The sequence below is a fragment of the Bombus affinis genome, chromosome 9 (genome assembly GCF_024516045.1).
Source record: "Bombus affinis isolate iyBomAffi1 chromosome 9, iyBomAffi1.2, whole genome shotgun sequence".
In the NCBI taxonomy this organism is placed as follows: domain Eukaryota; kingdom Metazoa; phylum Arthropoda; class Insecta; order Hymenoptera; family Apidae; genus Bombus; species Bombus affinis.
In genome coordinates, this window is record NC_066352.1 from 14,146,930 (window position 1) to 14,155,790 (window position 8,861).

General features: G+C 38.8%; 1 protein-coding gene across 50 annotated transcripts in view; it reads right to left on the bottom strand.

Moving 5' to 3' along the window:
• Nucleotides 1-7,778, bottom strand: part of LOC126920373 (uncharacterized) — a 55,569-nt gene extending 47,791 nt beyond the window's left edge. For all 50 annotated transcript variants that reach the window (XM_050730632.1, XM_050730667.1, XM_050730666.1 and 47 more), the window contains exon 1: nucleotides 7,476-7,778. The gene's annotated coding sequence lies outside the window, so the exon portion shown is untranslated. The remainder of the gene's footprint in view (nucleotides 1-7,475) is intronic.
• Nucleotides 7,779-8,861: the final 1,083 nt, after the last annotated feature.

The window sequence follows — 8,861 nt, forward strand, 5'->3', positions numbered from 1 at the left end:
ACGATTGTCCGCTGGTCTAGTTGCTTATACTGTATAGTTATCGGAGGTCGCGGTTGTGGAATGGGATCCTTCGGCCTTTCACAACCTGTTCTCGTGGCTTTACGTGGTCGAACCGTTTGAGTACGAGTTGAAATATTTTGGAAAAATTCTACGAATGAATTTAATTGAAAATTATACGAACGAAACGATTATTCGTTACGCTAAACAATTTCAATAATATTGCCAAATAAACTAAAGCGATAAAACTCATCGAATATAATTATGCCGAATCCTTGAACGTTTCTTCTTCGAAAGAACGAACGTTCTCGAGCGTAAATTGTCATATACGTTGCAAACCCTTCATACGCGGCATCTGTGTAAAATTAAAAATTATTCATAATAGACAATATAACTGAACGAACGTTTCCCTTGTCTTCTCGAATATTACGACTAAAAGGATCGATCACGATTAGACCTCGTGACTGGGGGATTTCTAGGCGGGAGAAAAACCTGTTGCGCCCCATGGATGGACAGAAGAAATCCTCCTGTTGCTTGATTACTCACTTAGCAGCTTTCATTTGAGTTTCTATCAACGCAGCTGGTTACTTTCGAGTACGACTCGCCGTTTTTCAGCTTAGTGTTTCCCCTATCCGACTATGGTAATTGCCGTTTCGTTTCATGATGCGCGATGGATATTCGTTTCTGCGTATATTCCATCCTTGTCTCGTTTCGACGAGCCGTTTTTTTTTTTTCATTGTCTCGATGAGACAATGGAATGGAACAAGATTTTTCTTTCAGTCCATTTAGCGTGTCTTCGATGAAAGTGAGTTCGATAGGCTGCTGTTATTTTTCTGTTATATTTCAGGATCAAGGTTTAACCCTAGCATCAGGTTTTTATATCTTTCCTAAAATCTTTATTTTCTGAAAATACTTAGCGAAAATATCAGACAATCTAATCGCTCCGAATTTCCATTTTTTGGATACCTTTTACGATTTCATACCGAAATTTATGCAAAGTTTGAAATATTAACAATAGACATAATTCCCCATAAGTAAGGTAACTGATCAATAGAGACAAGTTGAATCTACGAAGTCAACAGTTTGTTCTAATGATACCGAAGGTGTCCGAGTATTCTTGGAACGCGTGTTCTCAATTCGACTCGTCCCGATTTCCGCGGATTTCTTTCCAGCCGCGTACCTTTTCTCCGTCACTGACTCGACAGCGATCGCTCGTCTTACTTGCGCGATTTCAAGTGGATTTCATTTCGACTTCATTCCAAACACGTCGTTTATTTCGTTAAAAGACAAAATGAAACGACGCGTGAAGATATTCTCAAATAAAGAAATTGTTGCGTGTAAGAAATTTTCAACGATGGTTCGATAATGGCTTAGGCAACCTTGCGTGAAAAAGAGTGCACAAATTAAATGTTACGCTGCAGTATATTTCGATCTGTTAGATTTGCTCGCAGGGCAAAATGTACATGTGCCTAAAATTCACGTGGCGGTCAACGTGTTAAAAGCGTAAACGTCAAACAAGAGGAAGCTCTCTGATGACCCAAAAAATAGCGGCTCCTGCCGGTCCAACGATCGCCGAAGAATCCGCGACCGAGCTCTCGAAGAAGTCCTGTTACCTTGGTACCGATATGTTAATTCAAAAGTAATAAGGTATTTAGCGAGGCCTCCTTCTCGATCCGGTCGGTGGAACTGGCTGAACGATGACTCGCTTCTGCCAGCCAGACGAATTTTAAATGGTGAAAGTCTCCCCTTACTCGATCGATGCGTACGAAAAACGTCGTGTCCTACAACGATACGCGAAAAATGTGATCGTACGTTTCGGACCGCCTTCGTTCATCTATCGTTTGGATCGACATTTCTTTCTACGTAGGAATCGTATTGACTTTAAAAGGTTGTTTGCGTAGAATTTAAAATAGAAAGAAGACGTCTTAAACTTGAATCGGATAAGATCTCTTTTCAGAAAAGGAGGACGATCTTTCGAGTTCAACGGTTTACGCGTAAAATGAAACCGATCGAGTGGATCTCCCTGTGAAATAGTAGAAAAATATTTCGTGTTTATCGGGTCGAAGATGTTTAGGATAACATTTCTTAACGATGGAGAATATCTCAACTTTGATGAATCTATCAAATTATCGATTAAAAATAATCAATACAAAATTAGTAATTAAAAATTTGAGAATTCGAGATCGGAGATTAACGAAAGTCTTCTTACTCGATCGTTTGATATTTCTCCGCATACGTGAAAACATATGATCGTTGATGAATATTTTAGAACTACAATGAATCGATTCGTGTCTTACTTGAAAGTCTTTCGTTACTCGCTCGGCCCTTTTTACTGCGCTTTTCAAAGAGAAATCACGCGAATCAGCCATAATTGCGAGATAAAGTAACGCGTTATAAGTGACTAAACGTTTATCCGTTTGATTACTTGCGTATTGTCGAACAGGATATGAACAGCATACCAAACAGGATGAAGAATGCGGATAGAACGTATTCAAGAAGCTCGAAAGATTAGATACCTGTCCTGGTTGAAAATATAATATCGCGTGATTCAGAAATGGCGGTCGTTTAAACAATTTTAACATGAAATTAGACTAAACTCTTTAAATTAAAATGGCTCAAAAATATTCTCTATTCTACTTCTAAAAAGTATTAGTAAAAACAGGAGATTGAAATTACTAAAAAATGTACGTTTTTCGAGTGAAAAATCAAAGAAAAAATGAAGTATCTATCGAATCGTCGAAATTGTAAATGCATATATTATAAACGCTAATATTACATAAAATAAATGAAAATCGTTTATTTTAAATTACAATTTACCCGTAACCATTTGTAACTAGAAATATCTCTAACGAAGAAGAAACGTTTATCATAGTTATAAATAATTCACGTCAACCAACTATCTCATGACATAACAAACGTGATAACGTTTATTATAAAACATTACGTGCAACGCGTTTGGACGATGGCGCTTTCCATTTTCAGATGCATCGATGTTAATAAATGTTCCTTTTGCAATTGATCGTCGCATGTGCGTGCTTACGTAAATAGTATTGCGTATGGAACACGTTCCGTGGCGCACAGATCACAATTCGACACGGTCTTTATACGAACTTTTACATAATCGAACGGTACGAGCCACGATTGTGACCGATCATTATATTCGTTCAAATCGTTTCATCGTTATGAAAGTCCCCACAGAAATGATTTTCCTCGTTAGCGTACGGACGAAAGTCGGTTCGCTCTTTTAGCCAACATAACAGACGAAATGAAGTTTGATTGCTTCACTCGCAAAAGTGTACCGTAAATTGTTCTGGATCGATATAATGGATACTTATTTTCGAGGAAAGAAAACAAGCAAGTACGAACGGTTTCTTGGTACATTTTCCATTTACAGTTCCCGTTTTATTATTTATTATTCGTATTATAAATTATATTATTAATTATTCGTATTGTATTTGTGAAAATTAACGTTCAAATGCCTTTTCAGGTAATTAGAATTTCAACTTCTCGTATCAAAAAGACCTAAAATTGAATTCTCCGCTTACACCGTTAAAAGAGCTACGTACAATTAAAATCTTCGTTTCCAACACCTCGAGAGACCCATGGTAACGTTCTAGGATCGTAAGATCGAGTCTGGTTTTCTCCTTCGAGGCAAGAACGGAGCTCGTATTACCCGCGGTGTTCGATAAACAGCGAAGCATAACCGTGGCAAGGCACATACGCACGTAGCCGGCTATTTTCGATCCGGTGGCCGTTTTGAAATCGAACAGGCCGCTGTGAATCGGAGCACGCTCCGCGGGGTGGTTTGTCGGTGGCTCGTTGCACATACAAGTGTAGCGCCGCAGGTGTAGCCTCGAAGTGACGTCAGAGTCCATTGTTCGCCGCGTGGCGCAGCATCATGGATCTTGAGCTGTTCGCAGTGCAACGACTTTCCTACGTCGCCTTTCTTAGTCGGTTCGTTCTCTTCTTTCTTTCTTTCTTTCTTTTCACTCCCTTCTCTTCTCGTTTTCTTTGCTGCTTCGTGGCGTTTCGACCATACGCCAAAACAACGCATAAAGGCAGCCGTCTTACGTATGCGTGTAAAGCGAATCGTTCGGAAAGAGAGATTTTAAATTCGAACAGTTGTGAAAAATTTGGAATCGTTGAAATTGGTAAAATTCGTCGAATAAAATTTTGTTGTAGATAGAAGTCATTTTGGAGCTGAAAAGCAGATCGAATGGGATTTCCTCGAAGGTAAGAAGGCTAGCTTTTATTCGAAGAATTGGTTGGGTGAAGTTTCGTTAGAGGTAGAATTCGTCGAAAATTGAGAAATCGGTCGAACGAGAGATTTTGTTAGAAACAGTGGTTATTTTCAAGTCGAGAAGCTGCTTCAATGACATTTCTTTGAGAGTCAAAATCAATTTCAAGGAACCAAGAAGAACAATTAAAACGGCTTGGAATAAACGAAAAAAAAAGGAGAAGCGCAAACATCGTGAGCAAACCACAGATTCGCCAGGGTATTTCCTTTTCCTAATGAATTCGACGAAAGCCTTTTCACCATGTACGCTCGCGCGCGCGAGTTAACGCGGAGGTCGATGGAATTTCAGACATCAAGGCGAACCGCAGATCTTTTATTTACGTTCGAACCCCCGTTTCCGATCCGTAACAAGGAAGATCTTTAAAAAATCCGTAACCAACGTGTCCCGTGAACACTGGACCCACGAAGCTCACAGCTCTGCCCGGGCCACGATGCACGCGTCTTCTACAGCCGGTTCGACTGCATTTCATGGCTACTCTACACACACGTGCACGTCACCAATACAACAAAACGTTTCCCCACGTTCCGTGTGCACCGCGTATACACTTTCGATCTCATATGCAAAACACATGGAAACGATTGAGCGAGCCACGGACCGGCCTCGAGTCCAAAGCCTGGCGAAATTTCGCCAGGAACACGATTGATGAATAATGGTCGCGGCGTGAATGGCGAGGAAATTTTTGTTTCTGCAGGATCGGCTCGTGATGTAGTGCGACGGATATTCAGTGGGTGGTTGGAACATGCAGTGAGATAAGATGGATCAATTTTTGATTGATTTCTGTATTACGAAGATCACAGATGCCAAACACGATAAGATATATTTCTTATCTTCTATAGAAGTGGAATATTTAAATTCATTTCGTCGACCAATTCCATGTGAAAATTATCCTTTCCTTCTGATAAGATATTCAAGTTGAATTTACTGCGCGTATCTACTATATACGTAGATCTGTAGATAGGAATATATAAAGATAATGTACAAACTGAGCAACAACTTACAACTCACTCTGACAGATAATTACCATAGCCAAGAAAATCTTAATTTTCAACGAATTACCCTGTACCTGGGATTCATTTACAAGCGGATAATTATCAATATTTAAGAAAATCTTGATTTCTTGCTAATTGTCATCGATTTAGACTCTACTTAATGGGTATAACTGTCAATAGCCACGAAAATATTTTTCTAAATTAGCCTAAAATCCACGGAAACTTCTCTAAGGAAATTGGCAACGTTATTAACCGCGTTTCTCGAATTTGTTAAGCCTTGATCTCGCTCCTATTTCAGTAGATAAAAACTTTTAACGTTTTGAGAACATTTTATGCAGAGATTACGTGACAATAACGTAACGTATCAATAACGATTCCTCTGTTTTATCTTCAAATTTAAAGAAACTGTTTAGCCATAGAAACATGCGATTGAATCGTAAATAGCTCAAAGAATTCAACAGGATCAAGTATTATACAACTTTTGCTAATGAATTTTTATCTATCTCTAAAAATTTCATCTACATGCTCTCAAGTTCAAAATGAGGAGGCTACGTAAATATTTCCATCGTCCAAAAATTCTACGCATTCAAACAAATGAAGCAAATTGAAGAAAGTATAAGAAGATATAAGCATCCGATTCCAGTAATTGCTTCCCCTAGCCATGGCACACATACGATAATTCCTCTAGAGTCTATGCACTGTTGGGTTCTTTATCCTACGAAAGAGATCTCAGGACACTTAGAAGACACTTAAGATTCCACCATCTAGCCGCAACGCATTCGTTCGGCGTGTTAGCCTAGCATGACTCCATCTGTGCAGAGGCGCACGTAGAAAGGAACACGTCCGTCCGTTCGGCCTAACCTCCCCTTCCCGGACACGCCTGGAATCACAATTTCAAATCGAATCCTCCTAACCGATCCTCCGATCATTTGCCTAACCCATGCAAAGCCATGACTTCGCTATAGTTGTTTACCGAACAATACGGACAATTTCATTGATCATTTTAAAAAGATTTGTCATTGAACTTGTTTATTAACTTTGGAAAGATCAATGATAATGTTGAAATAATCTTGAAATGTGATCGAAATGATTTTCAGCGTCTGTTCTACATCTTGAAATTCTACTTCAAGTGTCCTTGAGAATCTTAAGGAAGTAGTAAGAGTCGTCTTGGATCGTTGATCATTGGAGAGGTTTATAAGCAGTTAGTTAAGGCCAGATGATGACGCCTGGTAAGCTTGAAAGTAAATTTTATAGAGCTTCATCTTAAATTAAATAACTGGGGAAATAGTAACGTTTAAGAACATCTCCTATTTTTGTTACATTCCTATATATTGCTTTAAAAAAATGTTCTTTAATTATTTAAGTTTACGAGCTTCGTGATATTAATTTTTATGGCTAGGATTTTTTAAAAATCCTACTATAACACCTAATTAAATGGAACTTACGATTATCAGACCACGTAGTGTAATTATGCAGTTAATTATTAGATTTGAAGTATCATTAAAAGTATCGCGAGAGAGAAAATTGTCTCCAACAGCTTTCCGATTTTCTTATAAATTCTAATCGCAACAGTAACTCGCATCGTTTGGTTTGACATTACGACCCTAATTAAGATTTTCCATGACACGAGACTGTCTATTTTTAGCCACGCTATAATCATTCCGTGTAAAGAGACTTCTACGTTTCTATATAGTCTGTTCGATCTAACGCACTTTGCATCTTTATGCAACACAGACTGAACAAAGGGCGTTTAGAAGCGAAAGATCGTCGACTTTATCACCGTATCGTGCATTCGAATAACCGGTCAGTGCTCCTGCCAGCCACTTTCTTTGTTACAGCGCAGCTCATTTGCAGCAGGGAACTCAATGAAATTAATTCCTAGACCTTAACTCGTTTCCGTAGGGTGCCTGCTGTTACGAGCATAACGGCAACACCTACTCTCAGCCTACTATCTGATACGAACATCCCTATAATTAATGTATATATGTACATACATCGACCAACTTGTACCACAAGTGATTTTTCTCAAAGGATCTACCTTCAACATGACAGAAAAACACACGTCTTCCTGTTCCAATAAAATCAACGATCACCAATATCAATCACTCGTTAAACATTCTCAATCTCAATTGCAGAGTATCCGAGAATTTATCGTAGAACGCAAAATTTCCAGTAGCACGAACAGACTCACCCTCGCCGGCGTTCCTAGATCCCCATGACACTTGGTACACTGGTAAACACAACGATCGTTTCTGGATCCTTTGAAACGTATTGAACAAGTTCCACCGTGAGTGTCTCTCTGATATCCTTTGGATCACGTGTACACTCGCGCGAGCAGTTTACGACGATCAATTTCGGGGTGAAAAATCGCAACGTGACGAAAGAAACGCGGGAAAACACGAACTGACCGGACGCTGACGAGACGAGCGCGATCCGAGGCCTTCCCTCGCGATGGAAACAGACTTTGGGCCCCCGAACTGGCCGCTGCTCTCGGCCACAGGACCCAGGACAGCGTGCGCATGCGTCGAGAAACCCCCACCATGGTGAATTGGGTCTCATGGTGGGGGAACCAACCGGCAACCCTCTTACGTGGACCTGCTTGTTTTCACGACGTCCCATGCACACCCGATTCGTCCACCTGCGGATTTTCCTGCTCAGGTGGCAGCACCTCATCTGACACCCGATTCAGCCGGTGTTTATTACAGTGGCGTAAGAAGGGATTTTTTTTCAATAAGCAGGGTTTCCACGTTGAATTCAGTGAATTACGATGGCGAAAGCTGTGGAATTTATTTGAATTTTTGAAGGAAATTACAGAAAGTAGATTTCATGATTGATGTTCCTTTGGTCTAATTTTATTCATGGTTCTTTATTTATTTTATTTTATCTATCCCTATTGTTTATTTCTATTGTTCCGAGGGTTCAATTTTTTTTAGGAACGAATTTATGAAAGCTAAAAGGAGTTTCTTATCTCTCGGTCGTTTTTATTTAAAGTATAGTTGCAGATATTAAACGGGATAGACAATATTTGGAATATATTTTGAAATCTCTGAAAAGTGTAGTGCTCGTATATTATAGTTTTGTATTTTTTGAAATGACGCTTGAATCGAAGGAGTATGTATTAGGTTTTCCCATATATCCTTCAAAGTTCATATCTTTCAAAAAGTTAAAATGTCGATAAAGATTCAATTCAATTTCCATATGCTACAATTTGTTTCTAAAGCAGTAGTTTACATATTTAAAGTGCAATTAAGCTGAATATATGAATATTATCTGTTAGCTTTAGTCTATTGCACAATCTTCTAACAAATTATCTATTATGAATCAGATGCAACTTAACGTAAAAACAAATATATTGTTTACATAATGAAGTATATTGAAATATGTTTACTCGAAATTGCTATGCAATTTTGAAGTTCAATTACTATCCTTGCAATGTCTTATGTAATTATTTCCGCTCTTTTTTTATTTTAAACATCACGACATCGAGACATCCTGACAGCGATTTTATTACGTTTTCCTTTCATAATTTACTATCTCGAGGTGTAATTTGAAAGTGTCTCTTGAAACTAGTACAGTG